This window comes from Gossypium hirsutum, chromosome D08 (assembly GCF_007990345.1).
Source record: "Gossypium hirsutum isolate 1008001.06 chromosome D08, Gossypium_hirsutum_v2.1, whole genome shotgun sequence".
Classification (NCBI taxonomy): Eukaryota; Viridiplantae; Streptophyta; class Magnoliopsida; order Malvales; family Malvaceae; genus Gossypium; species Gossypium hirsutum.
Genome location: NC_053444.1, coordinates 33,963,127 through 33,971,712, shown reverse-complemented (window position 1 = coordinate 33,971,712; position 8,586 = coordinate 33,963,127). Strand labels below are relative to the sequence as shown.

At 35.3% G+C, this 8,586-nt stretch overlaps 1 non-coding gene across 1 annotated transcript; it reads left to right on the top strand.

Moving 5' to 3' along the window:
* Positions 1–5,402: 5,402 nt before the first annotated feature.
* Positions 5,403–5,509, top strand: LOC121220561 (small nucleolar RNA R71). The gene has a single exon (XR_005917778.1). It is a non-coding gene; the product is annotated as a small nucleolar RNA R71 (small nucleolar RNA).
* The last annotated feature ends 3,077 nt before the right edge of the window (positions 5,510–8,586 follow it).

Here is an 8,586-nt window from a genome sequence, read left to right as displayed (position 1 = left end):
ATAACCCAATCTCATCCTTTAATAACTAAAACCGAATGCTCAAGACACCACACCATTTCAAATTTTGGTCATGGGTTAAGCAAGGAACTTGATGACTAACAAAAAAAAAATGCTAAAAATCCAAGAATCATCCTTGAACTTACCTTGATTTAGCTAACCACCATAGCTGAATTTTTCAAAGCTTTTCTCTTCTAGGTACGGCAATGAGGAGCAAGGATGGAGAAACTTTGGTTTCTCCTCCTATTAACTAGTATTTTATTAACCTTATTCCTTATTTTATTTTTTTCTAACATACCTCACTAAGCCAACATGTTTCCAACATGTTTCCACCCATAGCATGGCCAACCACTAGCTCAAATTTTGGGTAATTTGACATGCAAACCCATCATTTTCATAACATGCATTAATAGACCATTTTAAATTAGCCTATCATATTTTCACCATGTCTCATATCGATCCCTATTTAATAATTTCTCATGCAATTGGCAAAATTGGAGAATGAAACTTCCACATACTCATGTACACACATAATAAGCATAGAATATGGAAATTAATTATTTTTATGACTCGGTTTTGTGGTCCCGAAACCACTTCCCGACTAGGGTCAATTTTGGGCTGTCACAAATTAAATGTAATAAGTTAAGAAAATAAGTTCTAATTATTTATTTATTTACAAAATGAGTTCATGAAACATTAAGAGTCTTCACCATCCCAGTAGTGTTTGAGGTGTTGACCATTAACTTTAAACGTACCTCCGTAATTGTCGTATAATTCAATAGCTCTATAAGGATAAACTCGGTAGATGGTATAAGGTCCTTTCCATTAGGATTTAAGCTTCCCAAGAAATAACTTCAACCTTGAATTAAACAACAAAACCTTCTGACCTTCGTTAAACTCACAAGGTTTTATACAACTATCATGCCATCTATTTGATCTTTCATTACACATTTTGGCATTCTCATATGAAAACAACCTCAGCTCTTCCAACTTTTCAAGTTGTAACATCCTTCTCTCACTTAAGATCAAAGTTCAACTGCTTCAAAGCCCATTGAGCTTTATTCTCCAACTCCAATGGCAAATGACATGCCTTTCCAAAGACTAACCGATAATGAGTCATTCCTAACAGAGTCTTAAATGTTGTTCGATAGGCCCACAATGCATCATCGAGCCTTCGAGACCAATCTTTTCTGCTAGGGCATACTACGTTTTCATGCATACATTTGATTTCGCGATTCACTCTTTCAACTTGCCCATTAGACTGGGGGTGATAGACAGTAGCAATCTTGTGCTTCACATCATATTTATCAAGCAACCACTTAAGCCATTTGTTCACAAAGTGAGAACCTTCATCACTAATAATAGCTCTTGGTGTCTCAAATTGTGCAAACACATGCTTATGTAGAAATTGCATGACTACCTTAGCATCATTTGTAGGGTATGCTTCAACTTCAACCCACTTGGATACATAGTCCACAGCAACTAAGATGTATTTGTTCCCATACAAAGAAGGAAACAGGCCTAAGATATCAATGCCTCATACGTCGAACAATTCAATCTCCAAAATGTTTATCAAGGGCATCTCACTCCTCCTTGATATATTTCCAGTCCTTTGGCATTTATCACAGTTCTTCACATAAGCATAAGTATCTTTAAATAGTGTAGTCCAAAAGAAACCTGCTTGCAAAATCTTTGATGTAGTACGTGAACCACGAAAGTGTCCCCCACTTGGAGATGAATGCCAATGATATAAGATCTCAGCAATCTCGCTTTTAGCTACACACTTTCGGATTATATAAGATAATATCGACTATCATGAAGGATTTTTTCCTTTATTGGTATGTCATTTCTCGAGGAATTATTCCACAGGCAAGATAATTGGCAAAATATACAAACCAGGGTATTTCATGAATTTTATTTACCTCATATAAGTGTTCATTTGGGAAATTCTCGTTGATAGGCACACATGATTGAGTTACCTCATTTCACTCCAACCTCGACAGGTGATTAGCTATTTGATTTTCGACACCTTTTCTATCTTGGATCTCAAGGTCAAATTCTTGGGGTAAAAGTATCCAACGAATTAGCCTTGGTTTTGCATATTTCTTCGTGAGCAAGTATTTAATGGCTGCATGGTCAGTAAATACTGTAACTTTGGTACCTATAATATATGAGCGAAATTTGTTAAAAGCAAAAACTATAGTGAAGAGTCCTTTTTCGTTTATCGTATAATTGCATTGGACTCCCGTCAAAGTTCTACTTGCATAGTAAATAGGGTGAAACACTTTATTTCTTCTTTGACCCATCACAGCTCCAACGATATAGTCACTTGTATCGCGTATCAACTCAAAAGGTGGGTTCCAATCAGGTATAACGATTATTGGGGCTGAGATTAACTGCTTCTTTAGCTCTTCAAAAGCTTCCAAACATGTTTTGTTGAAATCAAACACTGTATCTTTCTCTATCTTCAAACACAATAGTTTAGAAATTTTTGAGAAATCTTTGACCGGCATGGCCTAAGAAACTTTTGACTCCTTCCACATTCATTAGGGCTGGTAATCTTTCAATTGCATCCACCTTTGCTTTATCGACTTCAATTCATTTCTTTGAGATCTTATGACCTAAGACAATCCCTTCCTTGACCATAAAATGGCATTTTTCTCAATTAAGGACAAGATCCGTCTCTTTGCATCTCTTCAGTACCTTAGCCAGATTACTCAAACAAATATCATAAGTGTTACCAAAAATAGAAAAATCATCCATGAAAACCTCAACAAAATTTTCAACCATATCAGTAAATATTGCCATCATGATCGTTGAAAAGTTGCAGGTGCATTGTATAAACCAAAAGACATTTGCCTAAAAGAAAACGTACCGTATGGACAAGTAAGGGTTGTTTTATGTTGGTCCTTCGGGGCTACAACTATTTGGTTATATCGCGAATAGCCATCTAAAAAATAATAGAATTCATTACCTGCCAGTCGATCTAACATCTGATCCATAAAAGGCAACGAAAAATGGTCATTCTGAGTGACTTTCTTCAACTTTCTGTAATTAATACAGATTCTCCAACCGATAATAGTTCTTGTTGGAATTAACTCGTTACACTCATTTTCAACAATCGTGATTCCACCTTTCTTTGCCACATATTGCACCGGACTTACCCACGAACTATCTGAAATAGGATAGATGGTTCCTGCATCTAACCATTTGATCACTTCTTTTCTCACAACTTCTTTCATAATAGGATTGAGCCTCTTTTGGCCATCATTTCGAGCTTTTTCAACTTCTTCTAAAATGATTTTATGCATGCAAAATGAAGGGTTTATACCTCAAATATTAGCTATGGTCAAACCAATTACTTTATTAAATTTCTTTAGAATAGCAATTAGTTTCTCCTCTTGATCTTTCGTTAGTTCTGCTGAAATAATCACAGGCAAAGTACAACAATCACCTAAATAAATGTATTTCAAATGAGAAGGAAGTACCTTTAGTTCAAGTTTAGGTGGTTCTTCAATTGACAACTTGGGTTGCACAAATTCTCTAACTTTCAACTCCAACGATTCAATCTTTGTGGATTGAATAAAATTTCCCAGATTGGCTTCCAGCAAAGCCATGTTTTCTTCACCTTCTTCATCTTCCAAAGGGTCAAGATCTAAGGCTTTCTCTAATGGATCTTCTTCAAAATTGCTTTCCATAGAAACCAAGGTTTCTATCTCTTCCATAACGGAACACTCCTCTGCCGGATCAGGAAATTTCATCGCTTTAAGAATGTTAAAGGTTACCTGATCATTTTGAACTCGCATGGTGAGTTTTCCTTTCTACACATCAATTAATGTTCTTCCTGTGGCTAAGAAAGGTCTCCCAAGGATGATCGACACTTCCTTGTCTGCTTCAAAATCTAAGACAATGAAATCAGCAAGAAAAATAAATTTATCGACTCTTACCAAAACATCCTCGATCTTTCCTTCGGGATATGCTAAAGATCAATCCGCTAGCTGAAGCATCACAATTGTAGGTTTTACTTCTCCTATCCCTAACATCTTGAAGATAAACTTAGGCATCAAGTTGATACTTGCTCCTAAGTCACACAAAGCTTTACCACAGTAGGAGTCACCAATGTTACAAGGTATAGTAATGCTTCCTGGGTCTTTTAATTTCGGTGGCAGTTTGTTTTGCAGGAACGCACTGCATCTTTTGTCAAGGCAACAGTCTCATACTCACTCAGTCATTTCTTCTTAGACAGTATATCCTTCATAAACTTCACATAATTCGATATTTGTTCTAAAGCCTCCACCAACGGAATATTCATGTGTAACTGCTTCAGAACATCCAAAAACTTCTAGAATTGCACCTCTTATTTCTACTTGTTTTGCTGCAATCTTTGTGGATATAGAGGTGATGGAACTTTCGGTTGAACCGGACAACTTTTCTGAGTAGGTAAATCTACATCCCAAGAAGATGTTAAAATATCTAAATTCACTAAGTCAGGGTTTACCTTGTCAGACTTTGTAGTTTCTAATTCCTTTTGTGTATGAACTTCAATAGCTGGTTGATTCTTCTCAACGGGCTTATCTTCGACATCAATCAATCGGGGTTCTAGAAATTTACCACTTCGCAATGCCACTACCTTGATATGTTCTTTACCCAAATTTCTTGGATTCCCAGTATCGCTTGGCAAGGTTCTTTGCGGTCTATTACGTAACTCCGTAGCTAACTGACCCATTTGGTTTTCCAAATTTTTCAGTGTTACTGGTTGGATTTGGATCAAAGCGTCATTCTTTACCATGTACGCTTTCAACAAGTTCTCCAAACTATTTGATGCCTCAGCTTGAGGTAGTTATGGAGCTTTCTGATTAAACCCTTGAGATTGGTTGGGTCTTTGCGACAATAAGTTGTTGTTCAGTCTATTTCCTTGGTTGCTCCAAGAAAACTTAGGATGATTACGCCATGAAGGATTCTAGAAGTTGTACTGGGTTCCTTGTCCACTCCTATTTTGATATTGGTTCCCTACATAGTACACTGACTCGGGATTTGATGGACAAATCTCAAAAGAATGACCTTCCCCATAGTACACACAAGAAACTTTTTCAAACGAACTTGGTGGCTGAGCTACAAAATTATTAGTACTATTAGCGGTTAACTATTTTAACATAGAGGAAATAGACGATGCCTGAGCTGATAACAATGTGAGGGAGTCAACTTTATGAACTCCGGCTACGCGTCTTCCTAAAGCTGTTCGATTTCTTGGCCATTGATAGTTATTACTCGCGATCTTCTCGATGATCTCATAAGCCTCATTATAAGACTTAGACAAAATTGCACCATTCGCGAAAGCATCTACCATCAATATTGTATGTGCATTGAGACCATTATAGAATGTGTCCACCTAGATACAGTGAGGAATCCCATGATGATGACACTTACGAAGCAACTCATTGAATCGCTCCCAAGGCTCATACAAAGACTCGTCATCCAATTGTTGGAAAGTTGTGATCTCGTTCCTCAACTTAGCATTTTTGCTAGGTTGGAAATACTTAACCAAAAATCTCTCTACTAATTCATTCCATTTAGATAGGGAACTTGGTGGCAATAAATAGAGCCATGCTCGTGCTCGATCTTGCAATGAGTACAAAAACAACTTCAACCTCAATGTGTCTTGAGTCACACCGGCTATCTTGAATGAATCACTTACCTCCATAAATAATCGAAGGTGGAGATGTTGATCTTCTGTGGGCATACCACTAAATTGGCCCACCATTTGTAGCATTTGAAACATCACCAGTTTCAATTCAAAATGGGTTCCCTAAGTATCTGTCCTTCTAATTCCTGGGTTTAACTCAGTGGAAAGTGGCACAGCATATTATCTGATGCATCGATCCCTATCATTGACAATAAGGATAGGATTTCGTACATAATCAGTTTCATTACCTTGGTCTTGATTCTGATTTCCAAGGTCCATCTCGACTTGTCTTTGAGCAGTTCGTTCATGTCTTCTTTGTCTGAAAGTTCGTTCAATTTTAGGGTCTACAGGGAGTAAATCGATAATTCGATCTATGCTCATAAACACTTGAAAAGAAAATCACAAAAATTAAAAAGAATAAGTTAGTAATGTTAGAAATAAATCAAATTGAAAATAAATAATTTCACGAAAAAAATGACTATGGCAACAATTGACAATCCCTGGCAACAGCACCAAAAACTTCTAACGCTTAGGTTTGTGCAAGTGTACACAGTCGTTATCAAGTAATAAGTAAGTATCGAGTTATCGTCTCCGCATGGATTGTATTTGTGCTAAGTCACTTAATTTGTAAAATTATATTAACAATTTGGAAAATAAAAATACAATATACTTGAGAAGTGGTGATTAAAATATAGTAAACTAAATGCTGATCCCTAATGCAAATTATCCTAAGTATGCAAACTATATGAATGAAATAGATTTTAGTAAAATTAAACACAATTTGCAATAATTATAACATAAATAAACTAGGACAATTACTTTAATTAAACTCAATTTATTATCAACATGCTTAATAACATTCAGAAAAACATTCCATGGCAGCTCGATCATTCATGAGTTTGGAAACCACATTAGGTCCTTTTAGAGTCCTTTTTGTAGTAAATACGCATTTTACTGATCCTTATTTACTAAGGGTTTCTTAGCATTCGTGTGAGGTAATAGGGACGTGTTAGGTTTGAAACAATTTAATCGCACAAATTTAAAAACTATGCAGATAATAAAGCTTGGTTAGAGTTTTTATGCAACCTACAATTTAATCGTGTTAGGATCTAAATTGAGCATGCACATTTCAATTATGCGTCTATTAACCATCGTCTGGTTAGGATCACTCAGCTAATTCAGGTGCATTTCAATCACGTGTGAATGAAATAAAAACTTGATTTTAATTGAAAACATGATCGATTGAGGCATAAACATTATAAGCATGAATCAAATAAATATTATTTAATCAAAGCAATCACCCTAGCTTAAATAAAATTAAGCTAACATTGTTATAAACAAGAACAAAGAACACATGGAAAACATATTTATATTAAGTTAAAGAAAGAAAAGATTAAACCCAATTCAGAGTGGCTGTCACCCAAGACTCTAGCTGACGAGACTCCTTCGTTCCTTTGCTTTGCTCCTTTGCTGATGGTTCTCCAAGGTGGCCGACCAAGGTTCTTTAAGAGGCTTAATTGCTAAAATTTTTATGAAGAGATGATGCTAGGCGTGGGAATGGAAAAGGCTAAGAGAAAAAGAGAGAATAATGCTTGATGATGCTTGAGGGATGATTGAGGGATGATGAATGAAGGAATGAGAGGGTCTTTATTTATAGGTGAGGAGAGAGAGATAGTTTGCTAAAAATAGGAGTTTTCATCTTTTAAAGGATCTTCCATGGGTGGCCGGCCATAATTTTAGTAAGTTGAGCTGATTTTTCCTTGAATTTTTGCCAATTTGAGTGCCACAACAACTCAGGACTGAGACTCAGTCAAGTGCAAATCTTCAGGTAAATCTCTAATTTCTTCAACTCTTCAAGGACCTTGTCCAATTAAACAAAAAAGTGGTTTATGCACAGCCATGTGCAGCTGAATTTTGGGTTGACTTGGTCTCCAATTTTGACGATTTTATAATCCAACAAAGATATTAGACCTGTCCAAAATAAATCAACAAGTTAGAGGACCAAAGAATTAAATTTATCCAATTTAATTAATTAATTAATACCCAAATTACTATTGAAATATTTCAAAATTAATTATTAAATGTAATTTTATATTTTTATTATTTAATTTAATCATGCATGGACCACTTTATGTCTTAAAAAATATAATATATTCAAATTAATATAAAATAAGCCATTTATTGCGTGAAAACTATGTAATAAAGCATAAAATCACATTTTAATAATTTCTATGTCCTAATTTCATATTTTGACATATTTCATTAATTTATTAAACAATTAATTAGTTTTAACAACGGATTTAAGTAAAAGGGTGATAAATTACATAGGAAAAATCCTATATATTTTCCCGTTTACAGATATGAACTGAGTTATTAAGATGAAATCATAGTGATGCCTTCAATGAAATGAGCATTGAGCTGGCAGATAGCGATACATGAAAAGGGATTATTTAGCCTCTAATAAGGCATGAGTAATTGCAAACCAAATTGAAAAATCATGATGAAATGAATGCTAAGGCTTGATCGTGGACTTGTGTATGGCTAACACAAAGGAGGTTGTTTGTATGGTTGCATGGGTGTAGTGTATACGCCAAAGGAATAATGTATGTGAAAAAGTCTGTTGTGAATGGTATTTACCAATGGGCGAACTGTATGGCTTGTTGAGTTGGAAAGGTTTATTGTTATTATATATATAGTTATTGATATGTTTGATTTGGAACTCACAAGTTCTTTGGACTTATTTAGTTACCATTCCTTCTCAGGGTCGCTAATGAAGTAAAGGACCTTTCGAAGACTATGCCAGAGGACATCTATTTTGTGATATTTCTAATTATTTTTTTATTATGCATGACATGGGGGTGGTGTCAAGATGGTGTCATTCAAATATTGAATTTTGTATTTTAAAC